At 40.5% G+C, this 22914-nt stretch overlaps 1 pseudogene; it reads left to right on the plus strand.

The window, feature by feature from the left end:
- Positions 1-18703: 18703 nt before the first annotated feature.
- LOC114009956 (protein Churchill pseudogene) lies at positions 18704-19126 on the plus strand (annotated as a pseudogene).
- Positions 19127-22914: the final 3788 nt, after the last annotated feature.

Consider the following 22914-nt stretch of genomic DNA (forward strand, 5'->3'; position numbering starts at 1 on the left):
ACTCCACCATGTTATGCATTATTAATAATTCCTGTAATAGTTTATTTTGACTACTCATATTTGACAGAGGTGAACTCTTCTTACACAAGCAATTTTCAGAAGTTTAATGTTAGGGCGGAGCTTGGGCTAGGTTCTAGACTGGCTGGAATATCTCCCATGGTGCAGGAGTCTTTGCATCAGGTCATTCACCTTTTCCTACCTCCTGGTCCATGGAGGTATCTCCCCTGGAGTTTTCATGGAGTATAATCTCTTATTCCACCACTGCCATAAAGATAAACTGCTTTCTGTAAATATGCTTACCTCTGTGGTTTTTCATGTAGCCTTACATTCTCTGCTTCCTAATTCTAATTCTTGATGTTAGTGTATGCATTTGCTACAACTAAATTATTTTTATTTTGCTGGTGAGTGGTGTTCTACATCATCAAAAAATTCACCTTGCTCACTCTTCCAATGACCACAACACTTTCCCCCTCTGATTTCTACCACATATGCCGAAGTCAATCTCTGCTTTTGAAAACCTTTCTTTCTATTTGGGGGTGTGGGACTTTCCCTCACCTAGTTTCACCAACATTTTTTATTTCTCATTCTCATTGTGGCTTTGAGATGATACTGAGAAAAACAAGGAAGATATTCTAACTTTAAACCATCATCATCTTTAGAGGGTCAACTTACAAATTTCAAAGACAGGTGGATTTTTAAAAATTTGTTTATTCTTATTACTATTAATATTTTTAAAATTTGACCAGAGAGAGATAGACAGAGAAAGTGAGAAAGCAAGCCACCAGATCTGGGATTCAAACTGCAGTCAGCCAGCACCTTAACCACCATGTCACCTGCCAGCGCCTACAGGAGGACTTTTTATTACACTGCATTGTAATGTATTGATTTTTTTTTTTAATAACAAAGACATTTTCAAGGGCAGTATCGGACTAGTATTTTTTATCTCAGAAAAAAAAGGGCATCAGGGCTGACCCAGTAGAGCAGTTCTTAAGCTCTATCAGTAGGGAGCTGGACCCCACATGGCCAACTGCGCTTCACACCCTAGTCTGCAGCTAGAGGAGTATGCTGGGTGCATGTGCATGTGTGCTCAAAATCATGACAGGATGGCGAAGTGAAAGGAAAAGGATCATGGCATGATTATGCCCCATTGAGAGGTGCTTTATTTCTTTGTCTCTCTCTCTGGCAATAAGAAAGCAAAGAAAAAAGAAGACATCCAAACTATCATTTCTGGACATTTTACCCTGATCCACTAGATAATTTCAAAGTTGTATATGGCATAACCCTGAAGAAGTTTTGTTTGGTGTCTTTTTTTTTTTTCTAATTAATATACTTTTTTTTTTTTAGAGGTTTTTGCCTTTGAGCATGTATACTCACCAGGGAGAGAGAGAGAGGGAGAGAGAGAGAGAAAGAGAGAGAGAGAGAGAGAGAGAGAGAGAGACAGAAAAATCACCCCTCAGGGGGATGGCCATGCTGCAATCCCTTCACCTCCATTCTCCTCTTAGGATTTTGGGCATGCACATACACACACACTTGGCATGAGTTCCAAGCCACTGGGTCTGGGACTCGAACCACAGTCAGCCACGTGTTAGTTCAGTGACCTAACTGCTACACGATCTGCTGGTCCCATTAATTTATGTTTTTAAAATTTGCTATAGGGCATATATGCTTGTTGGAGAGAGAGACAGAAACACAAAAATAGAAAGTGAGAAAGGACCTCCTGAGAGGATGGCTATGCTATAGTACCCTCACCTCCACTCTCCTCCTGGGACTTTGGGAATGCATGCTCAAGCACTTAGGCTTTTCGACCACTGGGTCTGGGACTTGAACCATGCTGTTAAGCATGTGGCATCCAGTCACTTTAACCGCGATGCTACCTAGTCGACTAATCTGGTGTCTTTATAACCACGATTCAAATGTTCATTCATCTTGTTATTTAAAAAATGTATTATATAAATGAAAGATAAATAATATGTTGAAGAACTTCCATGATCTTGGAGTAAATTGAAGTCAATTTAATGTGAATGGGTCCCAGCTTATCTTATTTGATTAATCTATATAGACATCAAAAGTTTTATTCCATTAATGCTAATTTATTAAATGAGAAGTTTGTGCTAATATGTTATGAAAGTTTGGACATTAGATTTTTATCAAGAATTACCTTTTTATTGAATTCTTAGGATCAGGAAAAAAATAGATTTGAGCCTGAGTCATTTTGAATGTAATTCTGTATAAACATTAGCAATTTCTTTAATTCATGCTCTTATTAAAATATCACTTTTTGTACTAGGAAGAGAGAAAAAAATATTAAAGGGATTTTTATCTTAAAATGTTCTGATTCTGGGACCAGAAGGTGGTATGGTGATTAAGGCAGCTGAATTCCCACATAGCCAACTGTGGTTTGAATCCTGGACATTGTGACTTGAAAATCACACCAGGCGCATAGCCTATGTACCCCAAATCCTGAGATGAGAGTGGAGAAGGGGTGCAGGGTGGCCATTTCCTCCTGGGGAGTTATTTCTTACTTTCTTTCTCTCTGTTTCTCTCCTCTCTGGAGATCACACACACTGTGGCAAAAACCTGAAAAAACAAAAAATCCTGATTCTTACCTAGAAATTAAAAAGGCTAGCCACCATGTGGTGAAGACATTCAAGCAATCCTACAGAACATTCATTTTATTTATTTATTATTATTATTCAATTTGACCAGAGAGAGAGAGAGAAAGAGATAGTGAGAAAGCAAGACACCAGGTCTGGGACTTGAACCGTGGTTGACCATGTGGGAGTCTAGCATCTTAACCACCACATTACCTGTCAGTCCCAAGCCAAAATTAATGTGACTGACAAGAGAGATAAGGCTTGAATGAGCATTCATCAATGGTGGAAAATGAAGGCAGGCTTCCCACAGTGAATCCCGTGGCAAGTAACTGGGTTTGGGATTATCTTAAAATGAATTCCCCTCTCTTCCCCCCCCCCCCCCCCCCCCCTACACCATGCTACCCCCCCACCCCTACCTTTAAGGATCTTTCCAGTAAGGCTAGTAACCCAAGAGAGAGAAAGAGAGAGAGAGAGAGAGAGAGAGAGTCCTGTATGATATTCTGTCATAAGTAGGAGATAAAGTGGGATACCATGGGGCTGGCTGGACAGAGGAAGAATACCAGGGACGGGTCAATAGTGAGTCCCTGTTACAGACCCTTTCAAGTGCTCCACAAGAACAAGACTGAGTATTGGGGCATATGTTACCCCCAGAGGACACCAACACCAGATCACAGCAGCATAAGTTATGTCATGTCTTCTCTGCTCCTGCCCCATTCTCTTCACCAACCACAGTTAGAGACAGAGGGTGAATGAAGAAGCAGACAAAGGTAGCAGAATATTACAGAAGGTTATGTGTTCATCTCTTGCCCATTTGAGGTTTCCTCAGATTCAATCAGGCCCAGATTCAGTACGAGAAACTAGAGAGAGAGAGAGAGACTGAAATTTTGACCAAGACAGGGCTAGGCTTTTTAATACACTGAAGTGTAATAAAAGTGACTTGCGAAATATTTTCTAACTGACATATTGGCTAAATGTGCAGTGGGACAGCAGAACTGATGTCATGAACAGGAGAAAAATAAAATTGTTTTTACCTCTTTGTACTCTCCCAAGTTGAGCTTATTCTTGTTAGAAAAATCAAACAAAATCAAACAAAACCCAAAGAAAAACAAATAAAAATGTACTACTTGGCACATAGTAAATGTTCAATGAATGATATGTGTTATTATTATCACCTTCAATATTATTATTATCACATCTGATATTTTTTTTAATGTTGTCCTTCATGATATCTCAACCCTCCTGCCTCTCACTCCCAGTTGGGACTGTAGGCCCATTCTACTATATCTGCTGTATTTTAGACAGTGTCTCACTGTGTTGCTCAGGGCCAGCCTCCAGCTTACTCCTTCTTCAGCCTCCCCGAGTGGCTGGGATTATAGGCTCAGTGGGCCCATCCCTCAGGCAGGACTAGGTATCAAATATGCCCCTTCTATGTGGTCCCAGTCTGTGGAGTGCAATGTCTTAGCAGCATGCCACTCTGGCTGGACCCCAATGCTTAATTCTTTTATGCTCAGACTCGGTCATGAAAAATCAGTCATGGAAAAAGCAGAATGAGAGATCCATAGAGGCTGTTGCAAGGCTATTTAGAATTACTCTATTAGGGTGCAGTTAAGTACCTGGTAATTCCCATTTTCTGTTTAATAAAAGATAATTAAGGTTTAATGTGATTTCAGTACTAATTTCCTCTTGACTAAGTTGAAAAAAATGAGGGAAAATATTATGAGGTATATTACTAAACTCAACGCTAGAGTTGAGTTTGAGAGGGAGAAGAGAAATGGCCCTTCCAAGAGGCCACTCTACTTTCAAGTTTCATGACATGATTATAATGTAGATATAAAGAAGCATAGGAATCAGATTAAACTTTTTCACTTTCTGAGAATCCTAGTGAAGCAATCACATTCAGGCAAGGTAAGTGCCTTTATGAGGCATACTTTTTCCAACCTGAGTATGACTCCTATGAAGAGTTTTTTTTTTAACCACAAGTGCAACTGGATAGCAACTTAAATGATTTCTAACCATCCTTCCTGAAAGTTACTTACTGCTTTTTGTAGTTGTTGTTGTTAAATATATTTTAAATTTTAGAACGGTTTCAGATTTTTAGAATTATTTTGAAGATCGTAAGAGTCCCCATATACTCCATGTCAGTTTTCCCCATTGCTAACATCTTCATGTCAGTACAGTACACTTGTTACAGTTGATGAGCCAATGCCTATACATCATTATTAACCAAATTCACAGTTTATTAAGATTCCTTCGTTTTTTTCCCTTCATGTCTTTTTTCTGTTCCAGGATTATATTCAGGTTATTAAATGGCATTTAGAAGTCATGTCTTCTCTATTGGTCATGACAGTTTCTCAGTCTTTCCCTGTTTTTTTAGTATCTTGACAGCTTTGAGGATTAAAATGCTGATCAGGTATTTTGTAGGCTGTCCCTCCACTGGGATTCATCTTTCTTTCTTTCTTTTTTCTTTTCTCTTTTTTTTTCTTTCTTTCTCTATTCTTTTTCTTTCTTTCTCTATTTATGAGAAGGCCAGAGTTATAGGTTTTAAGGAAGACGACCATTTATTCAAGTCATATTAAGGGTATATATCATCACTATGACATATCAGTGTTGATGTTGACCTTGATCACTTGGCTAAAGTAGTGCTTATCAGGTTTCTCTTTTTGTCTCTCCTTTTCATACTGTACTCTTTGGAAGGAAGTCACTTTGCATAGCCATTCTTTTTTTAATAATTACTTTATTTTATTTATTAATATTATTATTTAATTTGGCGAGAGAGAGAGAGAGAGAGAGAGAGAGAGAGAGAGAGAGAAAGAGAGAGAGCATGCCGTGAGGCCTGGGATTCGAACTGTAGTCAGCCATGTGGGATTCTAGCACCTTAACCACCATGCCACCTGCCAGCCCTGCATAGCCCACTCTTGGTGAGTGGGAGTTACATTCCATTTCTTTAAGAGCAGATTTCAGATTTCGACATAATTTGGGATTTTTATGTGTGGAAGATTTGTCTCTTGACCCACATTTAAAAAATTTATTAAAACCTTTATACCAGCATGGACTTTATATTTGTTTTATATGTTGGGTTATAATTCAATACTCCTTCGTTATTTTGTTGCTCAAATAGTCCCAGCTTCTGAGCATTGGGAGTTCTTTTATATACCCCTATCAAGGAGAAGTGTTTTATGTTATTTATTTATTTAGCACTCTCTTACTTTTTGGCCCTACGGGGTACTCCAGGATCATCATGTAGGCGTCCTGTCTCAGTTTTAGAATCAGCCATTTCTCCCAGGAGCCCTGGTTCCTTTTATTGGGATGATGTTAGCAACAAATTACTAAGTGCTAGGTGTGGTTTTAGATACAGACATGTCTTAGCTTTGAGGTCATCTCAGCTGAGGGAGAAAGGAGATTTATTTGTGTAGTCTAATCAGTGCATATACACATAAATAAGTATTTATATGTAACCATCTGTGTCTATATTAAGTTAAGCATTAATTTATACTGATACCTCCAATTCTGATCTGTACTACATGGACCATTCTAGGTTCTTCTATCCGGTTTTTTTTTTTTAATAGACATTTTTAAATTATTTATTTTTATTTATTCATTCATTTATTTTAATTTGATGAGAGACCGACACAGACAGAGAGAGAAAGAGAGAGAGGGAAATTGAGAAAGTAAGCTGCCAGGTCCAGGACTTGAACCGTGGTTGACCGTGTGGGAGTGTCCAGCGCCTTAACCACTATGCCACCTGCTGGTCCCCTCTATCTGCTTTTTGTAAACAATTATTTTATTTAACTTTATTGATTTATTTTAATTTGATAGAGAGGGACAGAGAGAGAGAGAGAGAGAAAGCCACCAGGTTTGGGACTCGAACTGTAGTCAGCCATGTGGGAGTCCAGTGCTTTCATTTCATAGATTCCAGTTATTTCCTAAGTTGTTTAGGTCAGCAGTTTATTCCTCTACCCTCTTTTCCGAGGTTGGTTCATATACTTGGAACACAATTGGATTCTTTTGTCACATTCTCTATTCTGTCCTTTCTCAGAGTAGGGACACAATCAAGGGTAGCCATTTGCTAACATATTTTTTTAATGGTTGCCTAATACTCATGGTTCAGTGGCCTATAGGATACTTAGATAATTGCCTATTGCTAAACAGTTAGTCAATTATCTTTTATTGGACAATTGCCTACTATTAAACTTTTATAAACACCATGGTCAATGACATTCTTATATATTAATCTTTGTGCATAAATTATTTCATTATACACAATTTTTATGGATGATTAAATCATTGAATTAAAGAGTATGAGCCTTTTAAAGTCCCATAATATATCCTCTGATATACGTAAACTTCACTAGAACTATATGAGATATCTGTAAAGACTGAGAATCCAAAAGTGATTTTTTAGTTTGACATATTAAATTTGACATACTAAAAATTTTAATTTGACATATTAAAATATTTATTCTAGGGACCAGTAGTTAGCCTAGGCTATGTCGCTGGACTCCCATGTAGTCGACCGCGGTTCACGACCCGGACCCCGTGGCTTAAACTCACGCCGAGCGTGTGTGCGTGCGTACCCAAGATCCCGAGAGGAGAATGGAGGAGAAGGGATTGTGGCGTGGCCATCCCCCCTGGGGGGTGATTTCTCGCTTTCTGTCTCTGTCTGTCTGGCAAGCGCATGTGCCCTATAGCAAAAACCTCTTCAAAAAAATATATGTATTTATTCTATTTGACTACACAATATAAGGCTGGGATTTTTTTTTCACCATTCGTATTTCCTGATTCTCTCTCTCTTTTTTTCTTTTAGTGGAAGTGTTGCTTATCATTGTGCTCAGTAGCATGGCTATTTAGCTAAACTTGACATCTGATGCTTTACTCATTGGGTCCCCACCCTGTCATTAGTAATACAGAATGTTCCTGCTTTATAGAACTTGCTAAGAGATTACTCTTTCTGAATGCAGCCAGTGCAGAGAGGTCCCCTTTCCCTGACTTCACAGAGAGTCAAGTCTGAGACTCTTTTCTACTTGCTTTCACAGTGGCAGAATTTAATTCCCCATAACTGTAACTGTCAAGAAATTACCACAGTTGTCTTTCTATTTCTCTTCAAAGTGCTCTTAATATTTGCAGATTTTCTCATGTAATCTTTTCCTAGAATCCTCAGATTTCTTCAGATGGAGTGTTTTATGAGTCTTATATTTGTAATGATTTGTAATAATGAGTCTGGGCACATGAAAGAAGTTTCTTTACTGTCAAACTATACAAAGAAGTGTGTAGCCATACCTGGTCACCTGCAAGGAATGCTTCTAAACTGGAGACTATGATGAATCTCTCAAAGATGTCTGCCTAGTGCTGAACCAAGGGCCTTTTTTCCCTTCAGTCAGATCATGTAGTCTTCCATGCTTGAGGGTCTCATGATTTTATCTTTGTGGCTTTGGCTTTGCAAGTTAGAGCTTTGAGCCAGTTTGTGAGAGAAAGGAGAGACCACAGGGGCTGGCTAACGGGAGGAGCAAGTCTGCTGCTATTGGGAAATCCAATGGTGGACAAGTTACTTAACATTTCTAAGCTCCCATAAAGATGATTGGTGGCATGGATAAGGGAATTGGACAGGTGGTTCTCCAATCCCTAAGTTGTCTGACTCCACATGCAATATGAATTAATCCTGTAGTCACATAGCACAGACTTCAAAGGTACCCAAATGATCCAATCTCAAAACTTCAACTGGGGGAACCAGCAGTTAGCGTAATGGCTATGTTGCTGGACTCCCACGTAGTCGACCGCGGTTCGTGTCCCGGACCCGGTGGCTTAAAACTCACGCCGGGCGCATGTGTGTGTGTGCCCAAGATCCCGAGAGGAGAATGGAGGAGAAGGGATTGCGGCGTGGCCATCCCCCCTGGGGGGTGATTTCTCGCTTTCTGTCTCTATGTCTCTCTCTGTCTGTCTGGCGAGCGCACGCGCCCTACAGTGAAAATCTCTCCAGAAAAAAAAACAAAAAAAAAAACTTCAACTGGGACCAGCAGTTAGTGTAATGGCTATGTCGCTGGACTCCCATGTAGTCGACTGCGGTTTGAGTCCTGGACCCGGTGGCTTAAACTCACACCGGGTGCGTGTGTGTGTGCCCAAGATCCCGGGAGGAGAATGGAGGAGAAGGGATTGTGGTGTGGCCATCTCCCCTGGGGAGTGATTTCTCTCTTTCTGTCTCTCTGTCTCTCTCTGTCTTTCTGGCAAGTGCACACGCCCTATAGCAAAAACCTCTAAAAAAATTTTTAAAAATAAAAGCTACAGCTATATTGTGGAACATCTTCAACCCCTAAGAAAGGTCATATCCATGTTCCAAATTCTTCCCTTTTCATATATCGGGTCAGAGACAAGGGACCAGCAGTTATTCTGTTGGCTGTGGTAGACCTTCTTTGTCACCTCTTCACATTCTTTCTTGCTAAATTTAGCAATTTTTTCCTGAAAAGGAGCTATAAAAAAAATCACTCTTCTCCTCAATCTCAAATTATGCTTTGAAACAGGTGTTCAGAATTTCAAAATGCCATGTTTTTCAAGGAGTTAAATGCAATGCAGAGTCACTCAAAGGCCACTTCATCATATTTTAATCTTATTTCATTTAGTACTAATTTAAAACAGAGAAGTGCAGCAGAGCAGGAAGGACAGCTATGAAGCCAAAAGGTAAAAGCCTGGGACAGCAGATAACATTCTTCCCTTGATGACTTGCACCCTCCCCTGTTCCTCCAGCCCGATGCCTGGGGTTTCTTAGCATTTGATTTAATAATTGGAAAGGATTCGCTGGTCTCAACTCCTCTTCTCTTCCCAAGTACAACACGCTACTTCTCATGATGACATTACTAGCCCCTTCACAATGGAGCAAGGACAGTCTGTCTGTTCCACAAATTCAATCAAATGTCCCAGCGGGATACAGCACTACAGGAGTAGATGAGGTGATTGTCGAGGGTGTCAGAGAGAGAGAGAGATTTATCAACTTCCACAACCACTCTCTCTTCACTTGGCTCACTGGCTGCTACCGATTTTTAGTTTCTGTTTGCTGCCTCCTCTTCAGTGACTTCAAGATCTCTGGGACTAGCAGTTAGCATAATGGCTATGTCGCTGGACTCCCACGTAGTTGACTGCGGTTCGAGTACCAGACCCAGCGGCTTAAACTCATGCCGGATGCGAGCGTGCCCAAGATCCCAAGAGGAGAATGGAGGAGAAGGGATTGTGGTGTGGCCATCCCCCCTGGGGGGTGATTTCTTGCTTTCTGTCTCTCTGTCTCTCTCTGTCTGTCTGGCAAGCGCACATGCCCTTTAGCAACAACAAAAAAAAAAAAAAAAAAAAAAAGATCTCTGGAGTTTCTTGGGAATTTCAGGCATAACTGAGAACCTTCTGGCACAAACATGAGAACTGGGGTGACATGCAGCTTGGCTATGTGGCTGTGCTTTCAAATGCTCTGTGCCGCTCTCCAGGGAAAGACTTGTTGCAAACAAATGGTCTCAAGAATCCAGAGTGGAGGGAACCAGCAGTTAGCGTAATGGCTATGTCGCTGGACTCCCACGTAGTCGACCGCAGTTCGCATCCTGGACCCGTTGACTTAGAACTCAAGCCGGGCGCGTGTGCGTGCGTGCCCAAGATCCTGAGAGGAGAATGGAGGAGAAGGGATTGTGGTGTGACCATCCCCCCTGGGGGGTGATTTCTCGCTTTCTGTCTCCATGTGTCTTTCTGTCTGATTGGCGAGTGCACGCGCCCTATAGCAAAAAAAAAAAAAAAAAAAAAAAAACCCCCAAAAAAAAAAAAAAAGAATCCAGAGTGGAAGGAGTCATATCAGGCAGAGCTCACAGTCTAGCCCCATGCCCACAGGTGCTTCCAGACAGCTTTAAGCACCAAGAAATAGGAAGATGTCGATCCCTTCAGTTTATTCTCCATGGTATTTCAAAATGGGACCTGGAAAGGCAAACGGGGAACCAAGCCTCCCTAGCCTACGTGAATGAGAGAATGTTACTGATGTGACACAGCTGAAATAGTTCGAAGCCCCATTTTTCCAGTATTCCCATTGCTCAGAATGGTGTGATTAGTTGGTCAAGAGACCTCAAGCTCTTGAGGTCTGGGTAATCAAATTCTCATGATACAGAGAGATAGAACACGGCAGGGAACAAAAACTAGGATTTCAAGAAGCCCTGATTCTTCCCTCCGTGTCATCTGTAGTCTTTGGTAGGTAGTGGTGGGGCCAGTAAACCTCCCTTTCTTTCTCTCTTTCTCTCTCTCTCTCTCTCTTTCTTTCTTCTTTTCCATTATTTCTTTTTCTTTCTTCTTCTTCCTTTTTCTTTCTTTTTCTTTCTCTTTCTTCCTCTCTTTCTTTCTTCCTCTTTTTCTCTCTCTTTCTCTCTCTCTCCTTCCTTCCTTCCTTCCTTCTTTCTTTCTTTCTTTCTTTCTTTCTTTCTTTTCTTTTCTTTTCTTTTCTTTTCTTTTCTTTTCTTTTCTTTTCTTTTCTTTTCTTTTCTTTTCTTTTCTTTTCTTTTCTTTTCTTTTCTTTTCTTTTCTTTATCTTCCTAGAGGGCTCATGCCCTAAACAAAGTGAGAAAGCATCTCCAGGGGAGATGGCCATGCTGCAATCCTGGCTCCTCCATTCTCTTTGGACTTTGGGCATGCATGCATATGTGCCTGGTGTGTTTTTCAAGGTGTTGGGGCTAGGACTGGAACAATGCAGTTGGTCGTGTGGGATTCAACTTCCTTAATCTCCATGCCACCTGGTTGGCTCTAACACTCCATTTCTTCAGCATTTTAAGATGAAATTCTAAAGACCTGGGACTGCCCAATACTGAGGATTTTTATTACTAAGTTCGTACTGAAGATCTTTAAGGGAGAACAAAGCACAGAGTAGTAGGGACTCTGGAGAGCTGGAATCTCTACAACCTCAGTCACAGATGAGCCTCACCTCTTCTCTGGAACACTAACCCTGGTCTGCAAAATATAAACTCCAGTGTTCTGATTTTGGGGAATTACTTTTGTTTTATTTAACTTTATTTATTTATTATTATTATTTTAATATTTCCAGAGAGAGACACACAGAGACAGCAAAAGCTAGAGTGAGAGCGAGAGAGCACGCGTGCGAGAGAGAAAATGAGAAAGCTAGCCTCTAGGTCCAGAACTCAAACCATGGCTGACCACCTGGGAGTCCAATGCCTTTAACCACCATGCCACCTACTGGCCCCCTGAGGGGGTTAATTTAAGGAGCACAATAAGATCTTTTCAAACTTGTGTCAAGAGTGCCAGGAGGGCAAAGAAACGAACAGAAACTGGCTTTGGGCTCATTTTGTGCAAACAATCCAGCAAAAAAGTACTTTTATATTCAGCTTCTTTGAAGCTTCACTGCAGGTGTATATGATAAATTATCTTTTAGGATTGCGGTTAACATTGGGACCTGGGAATCACATGTATTCCAGGAAAAAGGGCAGATAAAACCCATGTGGAACTAGGCTCCCGGTGAGCAGTGTCTGTTGTCACTGTGGAATAAAGTGCACCAAGGCCTTCCTGACCTGGCCAGCACGGGTCGGTGAGGACTCCTCTCTGCAAATGCAGACTGGGTCTGCTTGGCCCGGGTGCAAATGCTCAAGGAGATGGAAAATCAGATGAGAGGTTTTAAGTACCATCACTAGAATGGAGACTTGTTTACAACTAGTGACAAGAATGAAAAGCTTGAAAGAAAAAGTTAATGCCACCTGGCTGTAAGTATGGTCATATCCCATCACACATAAACCTCAGGGCACATCATTCTTAGACTTAAGTACATGATTAAGGCCCATAACACCAGGGGAACAAAAGAGATAAAGACAGTCCTGGGTCTCTACATGAATCATATAAATAGTCTTCAGGACATACTCAGTACTCTCTATCTGCATTATGTATGAACACTCTGCCAGGCCGGGGAAAACACAATAGCATCATCTGCCACTTCCCGACTGTATGACCTTTCTTGGGCAAATTATCCAGTCTGTCTCTCAGTTTTCGCATCTGAAAATGAGAATACTATACTACTGACCTTTATGTTATACAATGTGTTAAGTAGAGTACCTGGCAGCATACCAAAAATGCTAATTATGATTCTTTTTATTATGTGTGTGAAAAGTGATGAAAAGCTTCTTAGGGACTTACATGAGATTTAATGATTTATAAACACTTTACTTTTATCATGTCTTTGGAGTTCCATAACAATTGGGCAGAGAAATATTATCATTTTCCATTTACAGACAGGAAAGGAGACTTACCTAGGATTACACACTTGAAGGGTGAGAGGTGTTGTTATTTTTCACTTCAGCAAGCTGCTTTCCATAAAGACATAGGGAAACAAAGCCCATGTTCTTAAGAGCTTTGCTATTTATTGGGGCAACCAAAAATTAAATACAAAATGGCACAGGCTAAGTAAGTGTCTGGACATTTTTGATGAATTGTAGACAGAATGGTGACTCAGCAGTTGCTGTGGAAGTGTATGGTGTAGAGGGACCGAGAGAGAGAGAGAGAGAGAGAGAGAGAGAGAGAGAGAACACGCGCCTTCACCTGGTGACCACCTGTGGGCCACTGTGCTCATTCCGTCCATTACTAGTCTGTCCCTGGCATTTATCCAGCCATTGAGTGAGTCATGAATCTCTTTCATCCTAGGCTCCCCAGTCTGTAGGCTCTCCCCTCTGTCTGCCTCCCTCTGGCCTCCAGTATCCCTGAAACCTCTCACGTCAGCGGTCTTCTGATCAGAATCTGATCGTAGCAAAGAAAACTTTAATACTCATGGATGAAGGTGAGAATGTCTGGCTGGGGTTTTATTCTCCTTTTTCTCCACCCTATATTCCCCACTCTAATCTCTACTTTGATTTGTGGATTTGTGTACAAGGAACAAAGCCTGGAGATAAAGGGCTGGTCGATATTCAGGCATGAACAGGTTGGGGTGGTGAAAAATTTTGAGGAAAGGGTGGATTTATTGGGGCTATTTAAAGATGTTATGCATTTTGCCCATCTAATCTGCTTTTAAAATGTGGTAAATATCTGAAGGATGTGAAATCAATGGAATTTGAAGTAAATAAGCTCTGAGAAATCAGAAATTATATATTCCCATAGCACCAGCACAATGTCTAGTACATAGAAATTGTTCAGTAAATTTCGGTCAAGTCAATGAACTACTTGCTGAGTGAATCAATGAAGACTTACACTGTAGGTTTACATTAAATTCTTCCAGCCTAAATTAATATTATAATTCACTGGCCATGGAGGAATCATGATATACTTAATTTCATATAGTCTCAAGATTTCTTTTTTTCCTTTATTTTTAGGATAAACTTTATTTATTTTATTCTGACCAGAGAGGGAGGGAGGGAGAGAGAGAGAGAATGAGAAAGCAAGCTGCCAGCTGCCAGGTCCAGGACTTGAACTGTGGTTAGTCATGTGGGAGTCCAGTTCCCTTAACCACTATGCCACCTGCCAGATCTTGTATAGTCTCAAGATTAAAAAAAATAAATCCTTTTATTATGATTTTTACCAAAAAGAAAATCTCTTAAAGAAGGACAGGGATAATAAATTGCACAAAATGCATTACTTGTTTCCTTATTTTTTTCTTTCTTCTTCTTCTTTTTTTTTTTTTTTTTTTTTTTTTTTTGTGTGTGTGTGTGTGTGTGTATATACTTTTTGATATTTGCTGAAGAGTGACAGAGAGAAACAGAGAGGGAAAGTGAGAAATCACCCCACAAGAGGGATGTCCATGCCCTTCTCTTCCATTCTCCTCTAGAGAATTTGGGCACACACACACACAGAGGCTCCTGGAATGACTTTTAATCCCCCAGGTCCAGGGCTCAATCTGTGGTTAATCATGTTGGAGTCCAGCACCTTAACCACCATGCCGCCTACTGGCCCCTAATTTGCTTTTAATCCCACTGAGTATGTTTTTCATTTAAGAAATTGTATTTTTCACCCCCAGAAGTTCAGTCACTTCTTTTTAATATTATCCATGTCTCTACTCAGCTTTTTCAATATATGGGTTATAGTTATAGTAACTATTTAGTGCTCTTGCCTCTTAACTATAGTATCTTTGACAAATTCTGGTTCAGCTGTGATTGGTAGGTTTTTCTCATTGAGGGTCATATTTTTCCACTTCTTTGCATGCCTGGTAATTTTTTGGTTGAATTCTGGACATTGTTTATATTACTTTTTGCATTATTCCTATATTGTTGAGCTCTATTCTGGGGCATAATTACGTTCCTTGGAAACTGTTTGAATCTTCAGGTCTTGCTTTCGGACAGGATCTGAGCAGCATGTAGACTAGGCTGAATTTCTAAATCTTAGCACTATTGCCTTTTTGTGCCACACAGTCTTCTCCCCTCCCCAGGAAGCAGCATCTTTGCCGCTATTCATTTCATGCCACTATCAACCCCCTTAAGAAGTAACAATAAAACATGTTTTTGACCATTGCCAGAACACCCAGGGGTGTAAGACCCCTGGTTGAAAATCACCGATGTAGAGTTAACTTTGCCTTGCTACTGAGGCAAGACCCTTCTGAGTATTTTTTCCAACGTCCTGTAAGGTTTGCAGTTTGACTGGTGAAAACAGGCATTGTTATTACTCCTGTATTCCTACTGGGTGCTTTGCCCCTCTAATCCTTTAGGGTGAGTCTTTCCCCAGCGTTGGGAGGTTTCCTCAAATGTGTCTGCTGACCAGGACTCGACTGAGTACATCAGGGGCCCGCTGAACATCTCTGGTGTTCTCTGTGCAGCTCTCACCTCTTTGTTAGTTTGTTCTTCAGATCCCATCTTCTTGGTCTTCCCACCTTAATCTCAATTTACAGAGTCTGCTGCACCACCCCCCCCCCCCCACTCTATGTGCTGCACCTGGAAATCTCCCAAATCTCCCAAGGCAGTAACTTGGGAAATCACAGAGTTCACTATGTTGGTGTTGTGTCTATCAGAGATTACTGGTATCCTTTGTTGCCTGATATCTATTGTATTGAAACTATTATTTTTATATAGTTTGTTCCATTTTTATACAGTTTGTTTTCAATAGGAGGATAAATCTGGGCACAGTTACTCTATCTTGGCAGGAATTGGACATTTCTTTCTGATTTAAAAAATAATGCAATTAAATGATAGAAAACAGGAAAGTAAAAAGAAAAGATAGTATAAAGATGGATATGGAAACTAACCAGAGGTAATCACTACTGACATGAATGTGTCTTCTTTCGTTAATTAAGAGTGTCACTCACTGACTCTACCAGCACTGAGTGTTATCATATAAAAATATTTCTTAATTTGGTAAACACTATAGTATCTCTACTTTATTTTAAACTTTTGTTTCTTTATTTACTAGTTAAGGTCCATTTTTCATGTTTAGTCATATTCTTTGCTAGTGAATTATATGAGCTCTATATACATTGAAGATATTACTCTTTTATTTATCACATTAGACACAATTTTCCCCCAGTTTAACACTACCTTGTAATTTTGATATTTTTTGATGTTAAAATTTTTATATAATTAAAAATACGGGTCTTGGGACCAGCATATGTCATAATGGTTACATAGCTCGACTCCCATGTAGTAGACCACAGTTTGAGTCCTGGACCCGGGAGCTTAAAACTGGTGCCAGTTGGGGACCAGCAGTTAGAGTAATGGCTATGTTGCTGGACTCCCACGTAGTCAACCACAGTTCGAGTCCCGGACCCGGTGGCTTAAACTCATGCTGGGCGCGTGTGCGTGCGTGCGCAAGATCTCAAGAGGAGAATGAAGGAGAAGGGATTGCGGTGTGGCCATCCCCCCTGGGGGGTGATTTCTCGCTTTCTGTCTCTCTGTCTCTGTCTGTCTGGCGAGTGCACGAGCCCTATAGCAAAAAAAAAAAGCTGTCAAAAAAAAGAAAAACAAAACAAAACAAAACTGGTACCAGTCATGTGTGTATGTGTTCCCAAAATTCCAAGAGGAGAATAGAGGAGAAAGGATTGCAGCATGGTCATCCCCCTGGGATGTGATTTCTTGCCTTCTGTCTCTCTGTCTTTCTGGTGAGTGCAGGCGCCCTATAGCAAAAATCTCTCGTAAAACAAAAAACCAAAATACTGCTGATATTTACTTTTTAAATTCCATTCTCATGGTTCTTTAATTTAAAAAGTCTTTCCATCCAGACATTACATAGATATTTACTTATATTTTCTTATAAGTTTTTTTTAATAGAAATTCTTGTCTCTCAATCCAACTAGCTTTTATATCAGTGAATAGAGTGCTGAAGCAAGTACCTAAATAAAAATTTTCCCCCAATAACCTCCCGAGTTTCCAACACTTCTTATGGACTTGCTCATCCTTTGTCAACTGAATTTTTAAAAATATATTTAATGTATCTTAGTTAGGTTCATATTTGGCAGGAGAGCCTGTCACATTCTTTCTGCTTCCCAGATACAAGCTAAACATCAACTCTCAGGCCTCAGGTGTTTGGGGATGGACATTTTCAGTGCATTGAACATACTATACAGAATCTCCAAGTTTCCTCTTCCTTAGCCAAGGACCTCCTGGTTGGAATAAGGTGTGGACACCTCCGAGTTCTATCATGAGAGTCATTTGCTTGCTCTCATTGTGTAGAGTAGCCATTGATTCTCAGACACCTTGACCGTGGTTGATTTCTTGTAGGATTAATAAAAACAACCTGCTTCACACGACAGCTCTTTCATACACATTCACACACACACACACACACACACACACACACACACACGCACAAGCATGGTGCTATCTTGTCAGCTTATCACCCTCTCTGCCTGTCACTCTTTATCAGTTGAAGAGCCAAAGTGGGGAGAAGGTGAGAAGAGAGATTGCTGGTGCATATGCAACTGTCAAAATCTAAATATAGGTCATACCAGTGACTAAAAATCATATCCACACACTCCATTCCCTCCTCAGCACATTCTCTCATCTCTGCAGCTCTAATCTGTCCTTAGCCTCTTCAGTAATATTTCCTTTCAGTTTTCTACCTCTCTAATAATCTCCTCCCAGCAAAGATATGCAGAACTCTTCAGAGGAATACAGTGGCTATTAAACTGTTCACAAATACTCTGATATTTATTCCTCTGCCAGGAATGGCAGAATTGAACTCAGGCATGTTCCAGTGATATGCTTTGGCCAATGAAATACGAGGAGACGATTGAAGAATTAGTGTGTTGTTTGGCATAGAGCCTGGGAAGATTCCAGATGGTTGGCTGCTCCATCAGCTGGGGTCCCAGTGTGAGTAGAGCCCCTGGACAATAATGAAGAACATACTGTGAAACTGAAAAAGAAAATCTTTTTTTGAAATCACTGAGATATGGAGGATGTTTCTTCTACAGCACTCTGATGCTAATATCACTGATAAGAGCATAGGGTCTTCAGAAAGTTTGTGGAAAATGCATACTGTGAAAAAACTGAATCTCAAATTTTTTTGCACACCAAAATAAACTTGTACTTTTTTTGGCTGGTGGGTATGTATGCTCACTAGAGAGAAGCAGAGAGATAGATAAAGAAAAGGAATAAAGTACCACCTGTGGGGAATGGTAGTGCCACAATCCCTTCTTCTCTCTTTTCTCCTTTTGGGATTTTGGGCATGCACATCCACGTTCATGACATGTTTTTCAATGTATTGGGTCTGGAACTTGAACTGTGTAGTCAGCCATGTGGGATCCAGTTGCCTTGACCACCAGGCTATGGGTTGGCCCCTAAACTTGTATTTAATTCTGCTTTCCCATAAACTTTTAAAGTTCTTTCATGCATGTGCGCACGTGCGTGCACACACACACATGCACACACACATACACACTGTTTTCAAAACAAAAGAATGAGACATATGGTTTGTGAAACATGTGCACATGTTTATGATTATGTGCACCTGTAGCGTGTTGTCGTGATCATCTCCTAAGCAACTGGACTGGGTAGAGTGGTCAGGAAAGATGAAGGATGCTTCCCATCCCCCCAAATCAGTGGAACTGTAGAGAGAGTTCCCAGCCCACCAGTGAGAAAAACAGAAAGAAATATTTTAAATCAGAACTGTCCTTGTACCTTGGATTCAAAATACCACAGGTGCTTCTCTTAGTATGACTGGCTAGGCAGAAAATCATAGCAGGAGGACGTTCCCTGCTCACCTCGTCACGATGTGTGGGGACTGTGTGGAGAAGGAATATCCCAACTGGGGTAACACCAGCTTGGAGAATGGATTCTTTCTTGCTGAACTTTACAGGCTGTGCAGTGTGTAATAAGTGAGATTTTATGCTGATCACAAACAAATCCTTGAAAGAAGAAGATGGGGAAGAAATAGTAACCTACGATCATCTGTGTAAGAATTGACATCATGTAATAGCCAGGCATGAGCATACGTTCAGTATCATGGATGAATTTCAGGAATATACCATACTGTGTCTGTTATGTGGCAAAGCTGAAGATACAATCAGTGTTCTCCCTGATGACCCCTGACAGATGACAGTTATTCTAAGAATCTTTCTGCAGTTGGGTTGTAACTATGTTGGATTGGTTTACAACACAACAAGCTGGGTGGTTTGACCTACTTAACTTATAATAAAAATTCTTTGCATTTTTTTTTTCTGCCTAGATGTACCTAAAGAAAAAGTAATTTAAGGGAGTGTTGTCCTCTAGAGCTGACCTCTTCTGCTAATGCTCTCAGTTCACATCAGTACAGCTAGAGTGATACACCTTTGTTAGCAGTTAGGTGGCCAGAAAATAACTAGAATGGAAGCCTCTATCTTGGTTTCCAATAAAGGAATCAGGACTCTTGGAAAACATTACTGATTCTAGGACTGGGGCAAGAAGCATACAACAAGGTGAGCCTGGAGCATCTTGAGCTACAAAAAAAAAAAAAAAAAAAAAAAAAAAAAAAAAAAAAAAAAAAAAAAACCAAAAAAAAAGAAAAGAAAAGAAAGAAATACTAAACAGACAAACAAACAAACAATGATTGAGGGTATGTCAGAGAAGCAAGAACCAACTGAGAGAGCTACTAATCACCAAAGCTGGAATTATTTGAGCAACAAAATAAAGTAGTATTATATTATAAAAAAAGAAAATCATAGCTTTGTCTCCTGTGGCTCAACTCTCACTTAGTCTTATGATCAACACTTGGGGTTAGTACATCAGGATGCAGAGATCGGTTCATGCTCTGCTTTCAAATGATCTTGCAGTTTGTGCATTTCCCTCGCAGGTGTTCTGTGAAAGCAGAAAAAGAAATACAGAAATTCCAAGCAGATGTTTAATCAATGACAAGCGCCGGCATTTCTACATCTTATCTCAGGTCTAAAGCAAGGATCAGCATATTTAATTTGGGCTTCAACTGGGCCTTTATAGTGCAGTCTTTTCCATTGGCTCCCTTCTGCAATGTTATGTCCCAGTAATCTTATTAGATAAATTCTTCAGCCCAGTTGGTTGAGTGGGTGGTCATTTCTTATTTTAATTAGTTATTTCTAGGGTTTTTGATAGTCTGAATTTGTAAGACTTCATTGTGCCTCATTGATCCTAGAGGTTATATTCTACTGCTTTTGTCCCCTCCTCCCATTTTTTTTTTTATTATCCATAACCGCTGTCATAGCTGTGGTTAAGCCAAATTGATGGGCACTAATTGGGTTAGAAGTTCAACTTAAATTATGAGGCTGAATCTGAGACAGTTTTTTTTCTTCTTTTTTTTAAAATGTGTTTTAAGTGCAAATAGCAACTCATACTAAATTTTTACAAAATCTGAGGAAGGACTTCCAAGTAGAAGTCCTGCTGAGCTGCTGTCCTGAGTAGATAAAACTCACTTCTAATTAGCAGTCCTATTTGCATACAAACAGTTAATGGGCTGAAGTCCTTTAAAATGACTTGCTCTCTTCCAGAGCTTGAACAGGCCCCTGTGATCACATTCAACCTCATCAGTGGGTGGCAGAAGCTCTTTGCACAGGACACAGTAAACCCAGTCCACCCTGCGCTGACATACAACAGACAGTGTGTTCCGAAGAAATAAAATGTTATTGAATGTAGCCATGTGTTTTTGAAATATTAATAGTAATTAAGTTTTGGTGGTGGTTGTTGTTTTTCTTTCTTTCTTTTATAAAATTCCCTAATTACCTCATACTATCCTAGAGAATAGGGAGAAAGCAGAAATCCCAACTTAATTAGGAAGTTTCTGTCATCCACAGAGTGGCTTGTTTGAAATAGAAATTAGTCATGTGAAGGAGTAGAGTCTGAGGAAGGACATTTAGAAGAAAAGTAGAGAGGCAAAGCATTAATGGGACAAAGAAATAAAGAAGATAACTTTATAGTATTATCAACTGGACGGGGAGAAATTACACATGTTGTAATATTCACTTTGCAAGCTAAATAACATGATTGAATGTATATAAGAACTTGAAATAAAAATAAATAAATAAAAAGAAGAAAAAGAAAATGATATGTGTATATGTATCTTAGGATGTGGACTGAAATCCAATCCCACAGTTATGCCCTCATCACTCGCTTCCATAATAGATGTCATTCATGTAGAATACAGTGTGTACGGTGTACCTTTGGAATGGAGCAACCATACGTAGGAAGCTGTTGGAATCAGATATTCCACTTGTCTCTGGCTATTGTTGAGAGGACTTGTGTTGTTCTTCCTTTCTTATTTGACAAGTGCACCCTCACCCTTCAAGACTCAGATCAAACATCATTTCTTTCAAACCTTTTTGATCTCATTATTTGTATCAGTTGTGGTTTCAGCAAGAAATGGTTGCATGCTCCCATTGAGTAATTGAAGGGGTTTGTAAAGGGGCTACTTGCAAAGGTATGGGTAGGGTATGTGTAAATTATGAGGGATAGATTGCAGAATCTTGGTACTTATAACATCTGGTCCTAAAAAGGCAGAGGAATAGTGTGGTACCAGTAGCTATTTGGGTGGTAGAGAGACCACAAAACAGGGAGACTTTTCATGGCTAACATACAGGGACTCAATAGGGAGCAAGCCGGGGGAGTGAATGGCCAGCCTCACTCTACTCATAGCTCTTCTACCTTCACTCCCTTCATACCCTTCATTAATTGAACTCAGCTAAAAGTCAGAGTTGGGCAATGGGCAAGTACAGCCAATTAGTCATCTATGGTTTTGTAACAAATTATTCCCAAACTTAGTAGCTGAAAATAGTGAACATTGCCTCACAGGATAGCAGGATTCCAGCTCAGGGTCTCTCATCAGGTTACATTTAAGAAGTCAGCTGAGGAGCCAGCAGATTGTGTGGTGGTTAAGGAACTGGGCTCCCACATGGCTGACAGCAGTTCGAGTCCTGGACCTGGAGGCTTGAAACTCACACTGGGGTGGGTGGTGGGGGATTTCTCTCTTTCAGTCTCTCTGTCTTTCTCTGTCTGTCCAGCAAGCACAAACACCCTATAGCAGAAATCTCTCTAAAACAAAACAAAACAAAAAACAGAAATCAATTGAGGGATTGGCTCCATGGCCTGGTGGAGGTAACCAGATGCCACATGGATCTCTCTCAGTCTCCCACTCTGGAGAGCACACATGGCCTCTGGCTAGAGAGAGAGAGAGAGAGAGAGAGGGAGAGAGAAAGGAGACAGTTGAAACTGTAATCTCTGAAGCCTGGAGAAATTGCTTCCTTGGTCATTTGCTCATATGACTTTTGGTTAGAGACCTTGCTTCCTCATGGAGTGGCTTTCTCTATGAAGTTACTTTAGTGTCCTCCCACCATGGCAGCTTAACTTACCCTGGAGCAGGTGATCAAGGGAGAATAACAGAGAAGCTGCAATGTGTTTTTTAATCTCGGCTTGGAAGTCACATACCATTGGGCCAGCCAGGTGGTGTGGTGCTTAAGGCAATTGGATTCCACATAGCCAACTGCATGCTTCGAGTGCAAGACTCAGCCACTTGAGAGACATGCCAGGTGTGAATGCCCAAAATTCTAAGAGGAGAGTGGAGGGATTGTGATGTGGACATACCCTTGGGGGATGCTTTCTATCCCCCTTTCTGTCTTCAGCCAGTGCATACACCCTATAGCAAAAAAAAAAAAAGTAAAAGTAAAAAAATACAAAAATTACTACTACCTCTGACACAGAGCAAGCCTCTTGCAATGTGGGGGAGACTATGCAAGAACATGAAGAGCAGGGTCAGAAATCATAGGGTGGTGTATGGGAGACTGGCTTTCACAGCAGCCTACCTGCAGGGTGTCGAGATTGGAGGTAGATCTAGAGAGGCAAATGAGAGACATCCAACATACCCACTAGGTAGCAGCACTCCTCTCCTCTGATCACATAATAGGTTATCTGTACCTTGACTGCAGTACTAACTGCATTGCTTAAAAATTTTGTTGCATGTGTCTGTC

This window comes from Tupaia chinensis, unplaced genomic scaffold, assembly GCF_000334495.1.
Source record: "Tupaia chinensis unplaced genomic scaffold, TupChi_1.0 Scaffold000057_1, whole genome shotgun sequence".
NCBI classification, from domain to species: domain Eukaryota; kingdom Metazoa; phylum Chordata; class Mammalia; order Scandentia; family Tupaiidae; genus Tupaia; species Tupaia belangeri.